This window comes from Triticum aestivum, chromosome 3B (assembly GCF_018294505.1).
Source record: "Triticum aestivum cultivar Chinese Spring chromosome 3B, IWGSC CS RefSeq v2.1, whole genome shotgun sequence".
Taxonomy (NCBI): domain Eukaryota; kingdom Viridiplantae; phylum Streptophyta; class Magnoliopsida; order Poales; family Poaceae; genus Triticum; species Triticum aestivum.
In genome coordinates, this window is record NC_057801.1 from 446,888,928 (window position 1) to 446,908,607 (window position 19,680).

A 19,680-nucleotide genomic window follows, 5' to 3' on the forward strand; every position below is an offset into this window, starting at 1 on the left:
TTGGTCATACTGGCTTTTACAGATTTTTTGTCGAAAGAGACCCTCTGTCCACTGGAATTGACAAAAGAGACCCCTTGCGGACGAAATTGACAAAAGAGACCCCCTCACTAGTGGCGGCAGGCGCGGCAAGCGACACGTGTCACCTGCCGCCACGCCGTGAGGCGGCGGGCCCGGCCGCCACAACAGGAGGCGGCAGCCCGGTGTATAACGGTGCGTGCACAGGCCAACGTGCCGCGACGGAACGGGCCGCGCCAGGCGGGCCCGGCCGCCACCGGGTGAGGCGGCCGCCGCCGCTGCTGTCGCTACTCGGCCGACAAGGCCTGCTGCGCGCGGGCCCAGCGGGTGGGCCATGCCGCCACTAGCTGAGGCGGCACGTCCTGTGCTGCTGCACGCGCGACAGTGCGCAGACGGCGCTGATTTCGAGGCGCGAGCTTGATGGCTGTGACTCCGACGCGCGGGAATATGGCCGCTTTTGGTTCTTTCGCCCGGGAATCCTGCCTTTGCTTCTTTTGCCTCAGCGGATGCGATGGCACTGGGAATCCGAGGCTACGCGAAACTGTTGTGCCGACACTACAGGGATCGTAAATATCCTCGCTTAATTTTCTTGCCATCATTTATCGTCTGAGCTTATAAAAGGAGGCACCGAGGCTCTCGTCCAGCCCTCCTAGAAATCGCCGGTGCGCAAAGTGTGTAACACATTTTTTCAGTCGGTATGAGTTTGCCTTGCTCGGATCAAAGCATTAGGCCGAGGAAAATGAAGAATGCAAGTTTGCCTCCTGGGGTGGCAGTCCTGCGGTGTTGGTGTGGCGATCTTTGCAAGGTGAAGGAGGTGACGGATTTTTCAGATTGGTTGGGCATGAAGTTTTTCATGTGCGCCAATTATGAGGAAGATCCTGCTGTAGCTATTTCAGAGTACGACAAGCCTCCGGTATGCTTTAACCATCACGAATAGATATTGTTGGTATTTTCATTGATTCTTTAGTAACATTCTTGTTTCTTGTTGTAGTCTCCTCCGCCTCTGTGCATGTACTATCATTGGATTGACACGGAGAAGCCGGCTTGAGCAGTGACTGAGATTCGTGAAAGAAGTCGCCGTGCGTGGAATAGTTTATTTGCGGAAGAGCGACGCGAGAAGGCGGAAGCTGAGGAGAAAGCAGAGCAAGAGAGAGAGTTAAAAGAATACTATGCGGAGCAACACCGTTTTTTTGAGAAAATGGGAAAGAAAAACAGGGAAGAGGCTCGTCGCATGGAGGAGCAGGAACGACAGCGAAAGGAGGCTCGTGAGGCAGAGAGGCAGAGAAAGAAAGAAAGGGCTCGTCAGGCCAAGGTAGCAGAAGAAGCTGGCGATGGAAAAGGAAAATATCCACGCTGGACTCAGTAGATTCCTGTGGTAGTATTTAAAATTCCGCAATCATTTGTATCTTTATTTCTGCACTTTAATGTAGCTTTATTTCAGGAGTTAAATGTAGGTATATTCCTACAATGTATCTTATTTTCAGTTGTGCTGTGTCGTAATGGAAAAAAATATAGTTTAAGAATAAAGTAGTGGCATTTTCTTTCCCTCCACTAATATCGAACATCGTGCAACAACTACAAAATAAAATTAAGATAGAACATAATGCCCTACAATAACAGAGTACAAAATTGTTCTTGACTGGTGCATTTTTATTTCAGCAAACATAGATGTTCAAATCGAAAAGTCTGATACACACATATATAGATACAATGGGTCGCGCACGTGCATAGATGAATCACCCTACTTTACGACGACCACCTGGCCTTTCCTTACGACCGGAAGGCGACAAGCGATTAGGTGGCCGGGTCACACGAAGACCGCGGCCGTACTCCAATTCGGCTTCATGTGTCTGCGAGTCCTGCGTAGGTGGTGGAGTCGCGAATCCTTGTTGCGAACCTGAAGCGTAATTGTAGGCGTATGGTTGTGACTCCGGGGGGATAAAAGATGGGCCAATAACATCCCCTCCAAAGAACTCTGTAACTAATGATGTAACCGTGTCGCCAAGATCATGTGATGCTCCCCGGAGGCCTGTGTTGACGCCATGATCATGTGATGCTCCCCGGAGGCCTGTGTTGACGCCGCGTTGGGTGTTCTCATCGCCCCAATTAACATCAGGTGTGTCCTGCACATAGAAACATTTTAAACAAACTGTTAGAGGATAATATATGATATCATTGTAAATGCATTGAAATGTAAACATGACTACCTGAGCATATCCCTCTCCTATACTGTCTGGCCATTGTACTTGGTGCTGGTTTAAATCTGAAGTTAACATCAGGAGTACAATAATATAAATTACGAGGAAGACAGAAATACAAATGCAAATCAAAATTAACTTAAAAAATACAAAGAGATACGATTTACATTAATTATCTGAAGTTAACGTCAGGAGTACAATAATACAAAGAGAATCAATTTAAATTCAATATAAGTACACATAACGAGTAGAAATATAAATAGACATGGCGAGTACATATATATCAACATCATGCGTTGTTGTTGGCTCGATACGGGCAGTCTTTGCGTGAATGTTCAGGACACCTGCAAACGCGGCATCGCCTTGGTTCTCCCATCTGGCTATGGTCCATGTCATTGCGATGACGCCTAGACTGACGTCGTCCCTTTGCGGTTCTCATCAAATCGGTGTTCGGAACCCATTTCGGTCCATCTGGCCACAACATTTTGTAGTTCATATCAATGCCCCAAGCCCAGAACCCACCGTTTCAAGTGTTGTACAGATTGTACATGTTGAAGTACGGCGATATGTATGGCTCGACGCTGATTTTTTGAACAGCAGCCGCCCGGAGCACATGACTGCAAGGGTAGCCCTCAAGCTTGGGCTTGTTACAAGTGCACTCACAGGAGGTTGAGCCAAGGGTGACAGCTTGCTTTTTTGATCCTCCGTGGTGACCCTTAACGTACTTGGCTCGCACATTGACCTCCCACTTATTCCTAAATGCGTCCACTTTCCTGCAGCCATGACTTTGAGACTTCTTTGCTTTCTCGTCCATATGTCTTTGCATCTTCTCGGACCATGGCTTGTTCAATTCAACTTGTGCTTTGGCGACGGTGACCCTGTCTGCAAAGTATGACAGGGTCCGGTTCCAAGTTTCTTCAATTAGGGCTGTGATAGGCAGTGCTCGCACCCCTTTAAGAACACCATTGTACACCTCTGACATGTTGCTGGTCATTATTCCATACCGAGCCCCGGTGTCGTGAGCCTGCGCCCACTTCTCCAAATGAGGGCAATTCTCGGTGATCCACTGGCTCAAATTTATGGCCGTCCTACGACCCCTCCGGTCTTCTCTCTGCGGCAAGGCCGCGCGATTGATCTCACCATTGATACCTGCCCATATCGCATTCATTTTGGCTTCAGTTTTTTGCATGCACATCCTCTTGAATAACTTGAACCAATCCTTGTTTTTGAATTTGGAGTAAAAGTTTGCTGCCAAATGCCTCATGCACCACCTTCCCTCTAGATCGGGCCAGCCCCACTCTTCTTCCGACGCCTTAATTATTTCAAGAGCGCTTAATAATCCAGTGTTGCGATCAGAAATGATGCAAACACCTTTACACTCTTTCACGACACCAATCTTCACGCAGCTCAGGAACCACAACCAGCTATTTTTGTTCTCGCTCTCGACCAATGCATATGCAATAGGAAGAAGCTGATTATTTGCATCCGCTGCAATTGCCACCAATAGTGTGCCCTTGTACTTTCCAGTGAGAAAGGTACCATCAACAGATAATACCGGGCGACAGTGCCTGAAGGCTTGTATAGTCTGGGCGAATGCCCAGAATAAGCGGTCCAGGATTAGCTCACCCGGGTTCATTGGGTTTGGACGTTCTCTCCGCCAAACTTGAGTCCCCCTATTAGCACTTGCTATTTGATGAAGCATTCTAGGGGCATAAGAATATGCCTCCTCATAGGTACCATACAAGTTCTTGAATATATTTTCCTTCGCACGCCTAGCCTTGCTCTAGCTAACAGGGAATCCAATTAGATCCTCTGCATCTTTTTGCAGAGCCCTAACACTAATGTTGAGACTTCCCTGCACAATTGTTTCCATCGTCTGTGCCACAAATTTTGCTGTCACATTGCAGTGATCTGAAAGAGTCCCAGTTTGCTCACAGGTATGCTCCACTATTTTTGTGATATGCCATGACTGACATACCCCAGGCTTCAGTCTAGCGAGAACTCTTCCGCGGCAACCTTTCGCGGTGTGGATGCATATGACCTTCAACTCTTTTTTATCAGACTGCTTCACTCTATGCTGGCGGTGGATGCCGATTGCATAGCTACCCATTGCCTGGTAAGCAGACTTCTTATCTGGGAAAACTTGCCCAACCTCCAGGCTTCCCGCTCCTAGGCCAGAAGCAGAGTGAAATTCGTTGGTGATGCTCATATCCTGTAAAAACCCAGGTTGCAGTGCCGCCGCGACCGCCCTCTGAGGAGGAACATCTTCTTCTCCGCTTGACTCCGAAGACGCAGAAGAATGATCATCATCATCTAGCGCCTCCGGCAATCCCTCCACGTGTTCGCTCATGTCAACGGCCGCCGACCAATATCCTGTGTCATACACAGGCTGGCCGCCCAACGGGCAACTGTCCCATCATTTCCTCCATCAACGACGAAGGCCTCCATTGTCATTTTTTTTCCTGCATCACTGGGCCAAACACCGCTCGGATGCACCTTCTAATAGCTGCGTAACCCACGCTGACCATGTCTCTCACCACTACTGTAGTCGACTCGCAGAAGGACACATCCACCCCGCATGGACCGTCGCGTAAGACGTTCCCATAGTACACTACTAAATTTTCCATAGTACCTAACCAACATACATATTTACATTTCAAATAATTAGTAACTGAACATTTAGTAACGATGACAACATTTACATATCTTACGACTAAAATAATAACCGTATTTTTATTATAAATATTCGGTTTGTTTTTAGAATCATTTGCTTAGACTTTAAGGGGTTGTTTGGTTAACGGGTATTTAAAGATCTATTTTTCTCAAACTTGTCTACGAGCGTAACAAACTAAAACTCTGTTTGCTTTTCTCTAACTACCCCAAAAATATCCTAAAATAGTTCTCGTAACATGCAAAAACTTAGCTTCTAGAAAAATGACTATTAGTAAAATATGGTTTTCTACATAATTTCCTTACAACAGGTTATGACAAAACTGAGGGTAAGTACTCGCTATCCAAACAACCACTAAACATAATATTACGATAATAACATTTAAATATCATATGAGTAAAATATCTAATTTCTTCCGGCATGATATAATGTTTTTCATATCATACGATAAAATTCATTTATTTACAAATAATAATATTTGCAGCGGCATGACAGTACATCAATATAAAAAATATTAACAAAATTACGGCGTCATTTTATACCCTTGTTATGACAAAACCCATGGTAATTACTCGCTATCCAAACAACCAGTAAACATAATAGTACGATAATAACATTTTAATATCATATGAGTAAAACATTTAATTTCTTTCAGTTTTATATAAATTTTTTTCACATCATACGATAACAATCATTTATCTACAAATAATAATATTTGCAGCAGCATGCACATTATTCACAATAGTACATCAATACAAAAAATATTAACAAAATTACAGTGTCATTTTTCACCTTAGCTCCAATATGGATGTGCTTGCGAATGCAATTAAGCGTCAAAATAGTTCCAATAAATATCCGTCGCCAGTACTATATGAACCTCGTCAACCTATTATCACATTAACAACAATATTACACACGGATTTTTCTTCCTGCTAACAAAAGTATGAAAATAGCACTTCCATGTATGTGTTCATCACCTCAAAATGGGACAGCGAAAATGGAAACACAATTTCTTCAATCACGTCTTCTCCTCCTTGTTTGCTACTAAGATGAATTATTTTACCTAATTACATACATCATTAAGTACATTAGCACCTAATCTTAACATATTAATTTTAGATTATTGCGACATAACAAAGTAGACCTACGGTTTCCTAACTATAGACTTATTAATAAACATACCACATAAAATAACATACCACATGAAATAACATACCGCATGCAATAAACAATTACAGCAGAATTTTTTCTTAATTACCGTATTAAGATTTCCCGCATGTCAACACTAATGGACGCACCTAACATTGATGCAACATCTTCAACCTACTATTTCAAAAAATAGTTTAAATGCTACATCTCTCGTCTGAAATTATTTCTAACCTCTAAGCACTACCATCACATAGCTAATAACGAGCTAAAGGACGAACTAATTACCACCCTACATGCATAAATAAATAAATGTATTGCAAAGCTCATACCTTGATCTTCAACTTCGTAGTTCACTTTGCACGGCTATTCCTACTACAGAAACTCCAAATGACTCCTCCAAGTGCTGAAATAATGCCTAAAGCTACATAGAATACACACTTAGGAACTAATCAAATAAAATAAAAACATCGTGCATGCGAATGAAACCAACAAAAATGGATAGATCTTAACTTAATCTATCTTTTCTTCAACTTCATCATTCTCAAAATCCAACTCTAAATCGCCCTAAATCACGAGTGAAAGTACTTACTGAGCTTTCTTTTCTCTTTGTACTTAGAGATTTAGAGAGCAAAGGAGAGGAACGAGATTACAGAGTGCTTGCGCACGGAGCTGAAGCATGGCATATAAAAGGGAGGGAATCCCTGTAGTGTAGGCAGCCTTGAATTCCCGCGCGTGAAAATCAACATCATCAGCAACAGCATGCAAGGAGCAAAAGCAAAGCAACAAGCCAGAGTGATTTTCGCCCGTGAAATTCGTCGTTTGCCGCGCGTCGGAATCAGCAAAAGCAACAACAATCAACGAGCCAGAGTGATTCCCGCCCCGCCAGTTTTCGCGCGTGGGAATCAGTGCCAGGACCTCGCCTTCCGTGCACAGTCAGCGTGCACCAGCTGTTGTCGGCAGGGGTGGCCGCCTCAGCCAGTGGCGGCGAGGCCCACCGGCGGGGCCCGCTCGCATCAGGGCCTGTCGCCCAGGCAGCGACCGCGCCAGGGCTGGCCGCCTCGCCCGGTGGCGGCCGGGCCCACCTGGCCCTCCCTGTTCCGTCGCGGCGCGACGCACAGTGGAGATTCCGTTCGGCTGGCGTGGCCGCCTCCTGCGGTGGCGGCGGGGCCCGCCGCCTCCTGGCGTGGCGGCAGGTGCCACGTGTCGCCTGCCGCGCCTGCCGCCACCGCTGAGGGGGTCCTTTTTGTCAAAATGATCCAGAGGTAGTCTTTTTTGTCAATTCATCTCGGCAGGGGGTCCTTTTGAACAAAAAATCGCTTTTACAGTAGTTTTTATCTATGGTGGGGTGCTTAATTGACTGGCCTTGATTTGTTTTCGTCCATCTTCATCTTAGTGAAAATCGCTTGTGAAATACTGGAAGCCGGCACAACCTTACCATGGCAACTAATGAGTATGAAAGCCTGCCTTGCATTGCCTCGTTATATTATTGGACAAACCATAACAGACAGGGTTATTAGTATCTCGGATCACACGAGCATTATTTATTAAGCATGTAACATATGCACATACATACTTCGCCCAAGACCAAACCAACCTGAAGATTCCGTCCCCCCACTATGGGGAAGGGAACCCTATGCCGCCTTGGCGAACCCAACCTTCATGTTGCCATAATCGAAGACGGTATGGTAGGCTCCCATGAATATATCGCCCAGGATCCTATAACAGCAAATTCTCATTGTCAGAGTTGTGGACAGCAGTTTCGCGGAGCATTTGCTTTCAGTATTTCAGGGGTATTTAGCACGCCAACGACTGCTGCAGATAAATCTCACAGATGAAGAAACCTTAATTGTAACCCGTATGATCACCAGTTCAATATTAGTACTAATCTATAAAAAGGGGTCAACGTCAATAAGAGGGAAAAGCTCTCACAACATAAGGCATGCATAATTTTACCAGAGAGGGCCACCGGGAGGAGGAATGTCCATGGCTGTGAGTCCACTGATGCACTGGGTAGCATCTCCCTCACCCATCTTCAGGATGTACTAACAACGGATATCAAAAGTGAAACAAAGTCAGTCTACTGCGAATAAAACGGGAGCAACAGAATATACAAATCTGAACGTATGCGTGAAGCACTCAGAATTTTGCCTAAAAAGGTAATAGCAGTTGCCTATATGTAACCATCGTCACCATTTTGTGCACTATGATCTCCGCAGGTTGTTGTTTTCTTTCCAGACGTACTAATTTAGTTGCAGTTACCAAATATCAACTGAATGACCATAGTCTTAACTATGAGTATAGTAAACCTTTTGTGTGTCTCTTCAACTTTTATGTGCAAGCAAGAAATGTCAAGATCATGCTTACATTCATAAGTACATCAGTATTAGTATGCCTGTGTGAAACAACTTAAGAGAACTCATCTACATTTTCTTTTGTCGAAAAGGAGGAAAAAGCCCCTCGGCAAGAGAAGTGATCCACTGAAACTTCCATGCCTGAGTGTCTACTATGATCTCCCCAAGAGTACTAATTTCGAAAAGTATAGGAACAAGTCGACAACATGGATGAAAGAACTGGATAATCTTAATCTGGAATGTTCTTAAAAAATTATAGTGCACAAATTCTAAACATGATAGCTAATGTGGATGCAGTTTTACACAAAAAATGCGCAAGTTAATAACCATAGAGAAGCAGTACTTGCTCCGGTGTCAGCACAAACTGTTTGCCCCCGATGGAGAAGGCGACGTCAGGCATGGATGCAAGTCTGCTGCAGTCCACAGATGATTCTCCCATAGGGCTAGGAATACGGTCACATAGCTGCAAAGTTGAATCAGTTTGCCAAAGTTTGTAAAACTGTGTTATGATGTGATTCTCTCACTGGTGTTACAAGATACTAGGAAACATGCCTGATTAATGTACTTAAAATAAGATCTTGAGTTTGATTCTTTGCAAGTTGGTTCGTCATCCATACAACAGCCATCTCACAAGCATGACACATGACATCATTTGATCTCCCAACTTCATGATCTAGCACACTCTGAATACCAGCCCTGCCATTACATTACATACGAAGACAATGTATATAATGTGAAAGGTACATAAGTACAACAATGTGATAGGTAAAAAGGACGTGAAACCAACTTCATGCACTTAAGCTATGTTTCTTCTGTGCCAGTTAGGGCACAAATTGGTAAAACTTGGTAATGACAATTGCAGCAAAAGAATTGGGTCCAATTTGAGAACCCACGGTAAAAATAATTTTCTAATACAAAAGGGTCATGGAGGCATAAACTCGACTCTGCATTATTGGTTCTAATCCTGGCGCCGAATCTCATATCCCCAATGGAGACTTTTTTTGAAGTGCTAGATTTTGAATTTGGCCAAAAAATCATAAATTTAATACTCTGGTACTTGCATTGGCATCATCCATAATCAAGTTGTTAGAACAGGGTTGTGATGTGTGTGTAGTTATCATATTGTATAGGGCTTCTTTGCTTATTTCCCTTCATGTATATGTGCTGGCCTGTTGGCTCGATGGAATATAGGCTCACTTCATAACATGGTATCAGAGCGAGAAGGGTGTTGAGCACGTCGGGAGTAGGTAAAAGGAAAAGGAGAGAGAGTGGATGGCTCAACCCGAGTAGGAGAGTCAGGAATAGAAACCTCATCCTGTGTAAGCTGAAGCTCATGAGCAGACACAGGTGAAAGGCTAGGAGCGGACCTACCAGGTGACGATAAAGGTGAAGAATCAGGTAGAGTCAAAAAGAGAGAGGCTCGACTAACGACTCGGTTGTGGCAGTAGAAGAATGACGAGGGTAGAAGGAGCGAGACTCATCAAAAGTGACACCTTTGGAGATTCTCAGTCTTCGAGCAATAGGGTCCCAGCAACAGTAACCTTTGTGCTCCAAACTGTAGCCAAGGAAAACACATTCAACCGATTGAGCAGTCAATTTGGTGCGTTCATGAGGGTGGAGAAGAACAAAACAGGCACAACCAAACAGACATAGACCACTATAATCAGCTGGACCATCACCTAGATGATCAACTGGTATCCCTCCTTGAAGAGCAACAGAAGGTTGAATATTAATGAGATAAACAACGGTAGAGACAGCCTCAGCCCAAAAGTGCATGGGAACAACAGAAGATAAAAGAAGAGCCCGAGCAGTCTCAAGGACGTGATGATGTTTGCGTTCAGCCACCCCATTTTGAGCATGTGCACCAGGACAGGAATACTGAGGAAGGGTACCCTGTTCAGCAAGGAAACCACGAAGCGCACGAGATAGGTACTCGCCAGCCGAATCAGCACGAAAAACTCGAATAGAGGAATCATACTGAGTGCGAACCATGGTAGCAAACGACTTGTAAATTTGAAGCACTTGACTACGAGATGACATAAAGTAGATCCAAGTGTGGCGAGAAAAATCATCAATGAAAATTATATAATATTTGTGAACCCCTTTCGAAACAAAGGGCGCAGGACCCCATACATCAGAGTGAACAAGTTCGAAAGGTCGTTGAGAAACAGAATTACTAGAGGGATATGGAAGTTGTATCTGCTTGCCAAGCTTACAACCCATACAAGTTAGTGAACTATCACCAGATACAGACCCTAGAATACCACTCCTAACCAAAGAAGACAAGCGGGAGCCATAAATGTGACCCAATCGATGATGCCACTGAGCAAAGGATGTGGTGGAGGTGGCAGCTGAAGCAAAAGGGGTGGTGATGTCCGACTGGCTAGAGGACTCAACGAAAGGAAGGCGCAGCCAATCGAGCTCCCAAAGGCGCTGAGAGTCATGGCGCCGAGGACCGATCCCAACCAGAGTTCCCGTACGACAATCCTGAACACAACAAGAGTCAGAATCCAGAATAACACGACAACCCAAGTCAGTAAGTTGACCAGCAGATAGAAGTTGCATAGTCAGTTTAGGAACATGAGAAACGGCAGGGACATGAAAAGAAGACGTGGAAAGAGTCCCTCTTGCGGCAACAGAAAGAGAAGTGCCATCTGCAGTCTGAACTGTAAGAGGAGAAGGCACGAAATTGACAGCACAAAGATGATCTCTGTGTGGTGTCATGTGGAAGGAGGCCCCAGAATCAAGAATCCAGGGCAAAGATGTACCTGACGAAGAGTGCGGTGGTGGACCAAACCTCTAACCAGCAGAACCAGCAGAACCTAAGGATGGTGCAGAAGCAGTAAGGCGGCGCAGCAAGGTGAGCATCTCCTGGTAAACCTTCTCAAGGGAGCCCTCACGAGAATTAGAGGAGCCTCCTGAGTCCTTTTGAGGACGGCCACCACGGCGACCCTGTTTCCTCCTCTTGATGCACTCCATGATCATGTGACCATCCTGCTTGTAGTAGTTGCAGAAAGCACTAGTGGAGGTTGCTGCCACCTGTGTGGAAGAGGGCACACCAGGCAGCGGTGGTGGAACGCGGGCAGCCAGGACTGCTGAAGAGGATGGCAATAAGCCCGTCTCCGTAGGCGCACCTCCTCAGATCGCACCTCAGCAAGGGCCTCCAGAGTAGAGAGCCGAGGATGGCGTGCCAATAGCTGAGCACGACTCTGCTCGAACTCCGGCCGGAGGCGAGTGAGGAAGTCGTAGAGGCGACGAACCTCCAGCTTAGCTTGTTGCCGCACACAACACCGACATCTGCGACAAACATCAGCTCCCAGAGAGTCCAATTGGCGCCCTCCGGTCCATACTCCTTCTCTGTTTATTCACACTTCTCCTCGTGGTCGCACCCTTTTACTACTCTATGTTGATGACATGATTATCACATGGGCTGACCACCAATTCATTGATTTTGTGAAGAAACGTCTACATGAGCAATTCTTGATGACTGATTTGGGTTCTCTTTGCTACTTTCTTGGAATTGAGATCATTTCTTCCCCTGAGGGTATTTATCTCTCTCAAGAGAAGTACATCCAAGATCTTCTCACTCGTGCCCGCCTCACTGATCAGCGCACGGTTGACACTCCTATGGAGTTTGGTCTCCATCTTCGTCCTGGTGAGGGTGAACCCCTTGCAGATCCCACACGCTACCGCCATCTTGTTGGGAGCCTTGTCTATCTAGGCATCACTCGTCCTGGCATTTCTTATGTTGTGCACATTCTAAGTCAGTTTGTCTCTGCTCCCACTCAACTTCACTACAGTCACCTTCTTCATGTTCTTCGTTACCTTCGTGGTACCGTGACTCGTCGCTTATTCTTCCCTCGCTCCAGCTCTCTTCAGCTTCAAGCCTACTGTGATGCTACCTGGCCCAGCGATCCCACTGATCGCCGCTCTCTCTCTGCCTATTGTGTTTTTCTTGGCTCCTCCCTGATTGCCTGGAAGACCAAGAAGCAGACTGCTGTATCTCGCTCCAGTGCTGAGGCTGAGCTGCGAGCTATGGCGCCCGTGACTGCAGAAGTTACTTGGCTACGATGGCTTCTTCAAGATTTTGGTGTTTCCACTGCTACACCGACCCCTCTGCTCTCCGACAGCACTGGGGCACTCAGCATTGCCCGTGATCCTGTTAAGCATGAGCTCACCAAGCACATCGGTGTTGATGCCTCCTACACGCGTTCTCAGGTGCAAGACAGAATTGTGGCCCCTCAGTATGTGCCCTCGGAGCTTCAGCTTGCTCATTTTCTGACGAAAGCTCAGACACGGTCCCAACACAGCTTTTTCCTGTCCAAACTCAGTGTCCAAGATCCCCCTTGAGTTTGAGGGGGGGGGGGGGGTGTTAGAACAGGGTTGTGCTGTGTGTGTAGTTATCACATTGTATAGGGGCTTCTTTGCTTATTTCCCTTCATGTATATGTGCTGGCCTGTTGGCCCGATAGAATATAGGCTCACTTCATAACGTGACCACTAATTTGCAGCTAATTGCAAGTGTAAATACTAAATCTATATGCCGACATGAAAGGTGCAACATTTTTTGACCGAATCAGTCCAAACCATCTAGAAAATTGATCAAATGGGATGAGAAAATAAGTGGGAACCTTGTACTTTGTAATTACTCACACACTAATTACTCTCTTATTTGCACAAGTATTCTTTTACTTTTATCAAATAATTTTCCTTTACTACTCAATGTCTCAATCCCATCTTTTTCTGGTTCAGTTTACAACTTGTGTTATTGTGCACGGTGCTCTCTAGATCCCTTCTCTCGGCTATGTATGACAATATATATAATTCATGTGATATACACACCTCCTCTCAGTTACACATGTCAGTATATATTTAGCTGCATATATATTGTGTAAGGTGTGCATGAGTGTGAAAAGTACAGGAGTTCCCAACTCTTACCTTACACCTTGTGTTCCATCAGGAGTACATAAACCGACTAAAGAGCATATTTTTGATGGATCGATCTGCATCATAGACCCGAAAAGAATATATTTATAATCCTAACATAGGACTTATCAAACAAAAACGTTACCTCTGAAAATGTTCGAACCTCCTTTAACAACAGATCTAGGATCCTCTGCCCATACTGAGAAACAACGGCCTTGCACTCTTGGCTGACTACCCCAGGTGCACCGATCTTTTCATTTATTTGAGTAATTATGGCCTGCATATTTCAATGTTGAATCACTAGGTCTAAGACACACAATGATTAATCTAAAAATGGAATATGCCCCCATCAGAGTAGAAACTATAAAGCATAGATAAGGATATTGCACATATTATGCTTTAAATGGTCTACCGAGTTCTATTTCACTGATCTTCACATTCTGTAATGTACCTATTGATCCAGACATGCTTTTAGAAGTTTTTAGTTACTAAATTTATTTGTAATAGTTCAAGAGCATCATGCAATTTGTTATATGTCGTAGTGCTTGCCCTTCAGGTGTAACTACCATAATTTAATCAAAATAAAGTCTATAAATATAATTTATCAAAGCATACACCTTGTTACAATGCATATTTCCTCTGCTAAAAGGTAAAACTCGAACCGAAAGCTTATGTTAAGGAATGACTCCTTTAGGTTGCTACAAATGTTTATTGTGCTGACTTGATATTGTAAAGCCATTTTCCTTGTTTATGGAGATTAAGATAAACAGAGGTCACAGCCATACTGTGGGACCAGAAAGCAATGAAGTTCCAGAATCTGCTATAGCTGCACAGCGAGACGCACATAATCCTAGTACATAGAGAGCATAAAAAAATATTATAAGCACTTTGTTATATACATATACATTGGCCATGGGTACTTTTTTGATAGGTCAGAGGTTACTACCCGTGGAATTTCCTCCAATCAAGACATCACCCATATCAAACTGCAAAAAGCAAGTCAAAATTTATCAGCACAAATCAGTTACCACCTTTTGAATTTTAAAATTACTCAACTAAGTGAAAGAGATCCACCTGCCAGTATCCCTTCCTAGTAATAGGGACGTATGTATGATCTCCGTTATGATGATTAAGATCAATTCCTCCAAACACAATTTCTCCCCCCTGCTATTTACCGGCATGTCTGTTCAACCACAATGAGAAAATAGGGCTACTAACTAGGCCTTGGCTAACCATGTTATACCTACAGGTTTTGTTGTGATGTTAGGGATAACGAATATGGTCTACATTTTAAGTAAGATATGCCAATAAATCAGAATAACCCTGAGTGCGGTATGTGGATCTTAATAATACACCATAAATTTTGCATAAAGTAAAATATTCACATCTATTGTTGACATCACCACCAAATATGCACAAGATATTTAGATGGAGAGACATGCTCACCAGACAGGTACACCATCACATTTCGAGATTTCTTTAAACCCAAGACCAAAAATGCCATCAAATTTTGCAACCATAAAAGTAATACTTGGTTCCCTCGTAGCTTCAATAAAATCCTAACATGGTACCATAATGAAATTAGTATACTCTAAAATGGGATGCGCATGATCAGATAGCATAAAATAAGTGTGCAATTCGGATGCAGGCATAAACCTGATTTTTCACAACTACACCACCAACTTGCACATTGTCCTGGCTAACATAGCCAGAAATTGCACCAGTTCCATACTGAATTACAACCATTTTTCCTGCCAAGAGGGGAAATAGAAATTACATTCTCGAATTAAACATAATTTGCCTGCTTGCTACAAGTTAATGTAAAAAAGGCCCAATGCCCAATTGGCTAAAAAGATCCTAATATAAGAAACATGCACGGAAAGTGTGTTAGAGCATCTCCAAAGGTTTACAAAAAACTCTCCCAATAAATGGATATTGGGCTCTCCCAATAAATTTCCGGAGGGTTTCCAGGTGGAGTATTTTCTTCAGAGCCCCAATAAAAGTTTTATGCCTAACTGTGACCATTAATTCTATATGCCTAAGTTTGACCATTAATTTTATCAATAAAAAGTAAGTTATATGCCACAAAAATGATGCCATTGGATGCACATTTGAAAGAACTTTCCCATGATATACTTTTGATAACATATAACCCATATTTTGTTGACCAAAATTATAATTCAAAGTTTGACACGAAAGTGGCCTTGTATGCAGAAATGGAGGGGGTATTATTATCTTATTATTAATATTGTTGTTGTTGCTGCTATGATGGTAGTTGGTAGTACTTATTTATTTCTCTATTAGTAGACTGTACAAAAGATGAAAGCTATAACTTTTGATGCAAAAGTAGCTAAATCTATGGCTACCACAAAACTCTTCCATGTTATTAGTTTTTAATTTCTCAATTCTATCACATGTGTGAATAATGAATAATGTATTGACTAAGCTGGCTAAACGTTGAAAGAGTACAATATAAAGCAGTCTCAATATCACCCTAGCAATGAAACCCAGCCAAACAAGAAATATGTACCAGTGATAATTATTTTGACTCAACACCCTATCAATACTTGAATACATAATTTGTATTTTTGACTAGCTTGTGCAAAAACGATGGCCTCTAAAAACATAAAGATTGATAAGAACTTGAAAGTAAATTTGTTCTCATGTTTTGAAAAAAAGAAGAAAATTTGGTCTCGCTGATGTGTAGCTAAAATTCGAATAACTTAGAATAAAAAATACAGATATTAGACAAAGTTTTATTTTATTTCAAAAATTAAGACTATATTCACTCCGAGCCTCTTCTTCCCGGTGTACATCCCATATTCCCTTTAAAGCCAGCTTCAAAATTTTCAACAAAGTAGCTACTAATGGGCTCACCACGGTTGCTAACCATGTCGTCCGGCCATCTCAAACGAATTTCATGCAAGGTAGAAATATACTCGATGGAATTATAATCCTACATGAAACCATTCACGAGATGCACCGAAAAAACATTAGTTGAGTAGTTTTCAAGATTGACTTCAGAAAGGCCTATGACTAGGTCAATTAATCATTCCTTTAACATGCCCTAATAATGAAAGGACTCTTCGATAATTGGCGTCAGTGGATCCAAAATTTTGTTACTGGAGGCAGTGTGGCTGTCAAAGTCAATAATGACATAGGTCATTACTTTCAGACGAAAAGACTACAACAGGGTGATTCTATGTCTCCAATTTTATTTAACATCGTTGCTGATATGTTGGCTATTCTTATTGATTGCGTCAAGCAGGATGGTTAAACTGCAGGTTTAGTGGCACACCTTGTGGATGGTGGTCTCTCTATTTTATAATATGTCGATGATACAATTCCTTTTATGGTACATGACCTGGCTAAGGCTCGAAATCTGAAACTATTACTTTTAGCATTTGAGCAAATGTTGGCCTTAAAATTAACTTCCATAGAAATGAATTATTTTACTTTGGAGAAGCCGGCGAGTATGATGACATGTTTGGTTGTGCGCAAGGTCAATTTCTGATTAAACATTTGGGAATACAGATTCATTATCGATGTCTCACTAATGCGGAGTGGAAACATGTAGAGAAGCGCTTAGAGAAATGGTGGAGAGGTTAGAAACACAAGTTGCTCTTTGTTGAAGGACGAGTGGTCTTGATCAACTCTATCATCATAAATATGGTTCCCTATATGCTTTTTTTTTCAACTCCCAAAATGATCTTGTTGATTATTTCAAATCCAGATTCTTTTGGCAAGGCACAGTGAAAAGAAAAGGTACAAACATGCCAAATAAAAGTGTGGTTTATAGACCGAAAGACCAAGGTGGACTTGACATTCATTCCCTACGGGTCAAGAATAATGACTTACTAAGTAAATGGTTGTTCAAACTACTTATTGAGGATGAAGTTTGACAACCCTGCTATGCAGTAAGTATGTAGGAAAAAATGACGTGTCCCGGGCCTATTGGAAACCTGGTGACTCACACTTTTGGGTTGGTTTAATGACGACGAAGAAACATATTTTTTGCTTTGGATTCTTCGTAATAAAAGACGAGCCAGAGATTCGTTTCTGCGAGGACAACTAGTTAAGCAATGCCAGCCTCCGAGATAAATATCCATCTTTGTACCACATTGTGCGTGATAAGAATGATACTCTTGCGCATGTGCTCAATTCATTTCCGCTGAATATTTCTTTCAGGCAGGATTTGATTAGCCCCCCGTCTTATGTCATAGCAAAATATGTTAGGAATCGATTAACCTAACACAAGGATGTGACATTTTTCATTGGAACCTCACTACATCTGTGCCCTTCATAGTCAACTCTATGCACTACGTGCTCACGCATTCAGAGGTCCCAGTGGATAATAACAAGAAAATTTGGATGTCAAAGATTCCACTAAAAGTTAAATCTGTATGTGGTATCTTTGGAGTGAAGCTGTGCTAACTAAAGACAATCTCGCTTGACGCAACTGGCAAGGAAGCAAGAAATGTAACTTTTGCACTCACAACAAGACAATTAGACACCACTTTTTCCAATGCAAGTTTGTCCGTTCTACATGGCCAGTCATCCAAATAGTGTCCAATTTGGATCCGCCTATAAGTGTTGTCAATATTTTGATCATTGGTTGGACGAAATTTCAAATAGATTCAGAACCCTAATAAGAGTGTGAGAATATGCCTTATTATGGGCACTTTGGCTATATAGAAATGATTTGATTTTCGTAGGCAACAACACATGTCCTTTGCGGTTTATTTTCTATTTTACACACTCGCTTCATACGTGGTCTACGCTACACTGGACGGAGCACCAACCGTTGTTCAAGGCGGTGTATGCGGTTGGAACGGGTGGCCAAGGAGGTATTTACCCAACATGAGTGGTAGCATAATCTCCAAATTGGTCCACCACCTCCTTCAACATAGGCATAGTATCCGTTCTATATGACTATACTACCGACCAGTGGCGGAGCTTGCACAAAATGGTTGGGCGGGCCAGGCTGTTAAGATTGCTACTAGTTGGTATTTTGTGATCCATGGACTGGCTATAATAAGAGGACAAGCTCCAGAGCTGGGTGGGCCATGACCCATTTGGCCTTGCCTAAGCTCCGCGAGTGCTGCTGATATGTCGCATTTTTATCTTCTTCTGTCAGTTTGTTAGTGTTTGCATCTTATTTATGCGGAGATGAAGTGTTGTTCATCATGTTTTGTATCCGCTTGATACTACATTTTGGGTTAACAAAAATGCTCTTTATCGAAAAATCAACAGAAACAAAATACTGTGGAGCTTGAGAAGAGATTACGATAGGAAGGGCCGAGGCACAAACCATTTCTTCTTGTACGTGCTCGACCGCTTGGCCTTGTAGCTCGCGTGGAAGTAGCATGCAATCTGCAGCATAAATTACAAAACGCGCACTCCAGATTAGTTAGTATGATAAACCAAACCGTGCAGAACCCTGAATCACGGCAGCCAACACGGGCGGGGCGCACCGAGAGGAAGCACTTGGAGGAGGGCACCCAGAGGTTGGAGCTGCCTGTGTCGAAGATGACGGTGAAGTTCTGCGGCGGCGTTCCGATACCGATCTCGCCGTGGTACTGAGCGTTGTGGTAGTTCTTCAGTGCCACGACGTGGCCCTTTGCCTCGGCGTCGCCGACGAGGGCGAGGAGTAGCTGGGCGTCGTCAACCGGACGCTTCTTGAGCGCGACGCGGACAAGGCCCTCCGCGGGCGTGGCGAGGAGGGCATGGAGGAGGAGCACGCTGGAGAGGAGGAGCAGGAGGTGGAGCGCGAGGCGGGGGGTTCCCATGGTTGCGCCGCGAGCTGCAAATTACAGAGAGAGAATACCGATGAAGTGAGACCGGGAAAGGAGCAGACCACTCCGAACACGCGAAGAAGGGATCGCCTGGGGGTCAATTTATGAACTTGATCGGTGTGGCTACATGATCACCCGCACCGTTGGATCCTCCAGTGATGTCTCATTAGCCGTTGGATTCCGACAGGGTGATCACATCCCTGTGGTTTTGGGGTACCGGAATAGTATGTCGCAAATTCTGCGTGATCGATTGAAAAAGTTTTTTTTTGAGAACATCGATTGAAAAAGTTAATCCAGGAAGATACTGGACCACGGTTGTGTTCACGCAACAAAAAGATTTTGCAGTTTATACCATTCCCAAAAAACAAAAGTTTGCTTGTGCGTGCAGTGTTACTGGTGTCCGCCGCACAATCTCACAAAGCACGAGCAGAAACTCTCATGTCATGGTTGCAAAAGCAGAAAGGTCCAACAACAAAAAATGTCCCTCTTGATGACATTCATCGGACTCTTGCGGATTCCCCTGCCACACCACGTCCAGATGGACATCGGAGAAATGATTCAATTCTTCTTTTGAGA

General features: G+C 43.6%; 1 pseudogene; it reads right to left on the bottom strand.

Moving 5' to 3' along the window:
• Window positions 1-1,644: 1,644 nt before the first annotated feature.
• LOC123070283 (aspartic proteinase oryzasin-1-like) lies at window positions 1,645-19,161 on the bottom strand (annotated as a pseudogene).
• Between the last annotated feature and the right edge of the window lie 519 nt (window positions 19,162-19,680).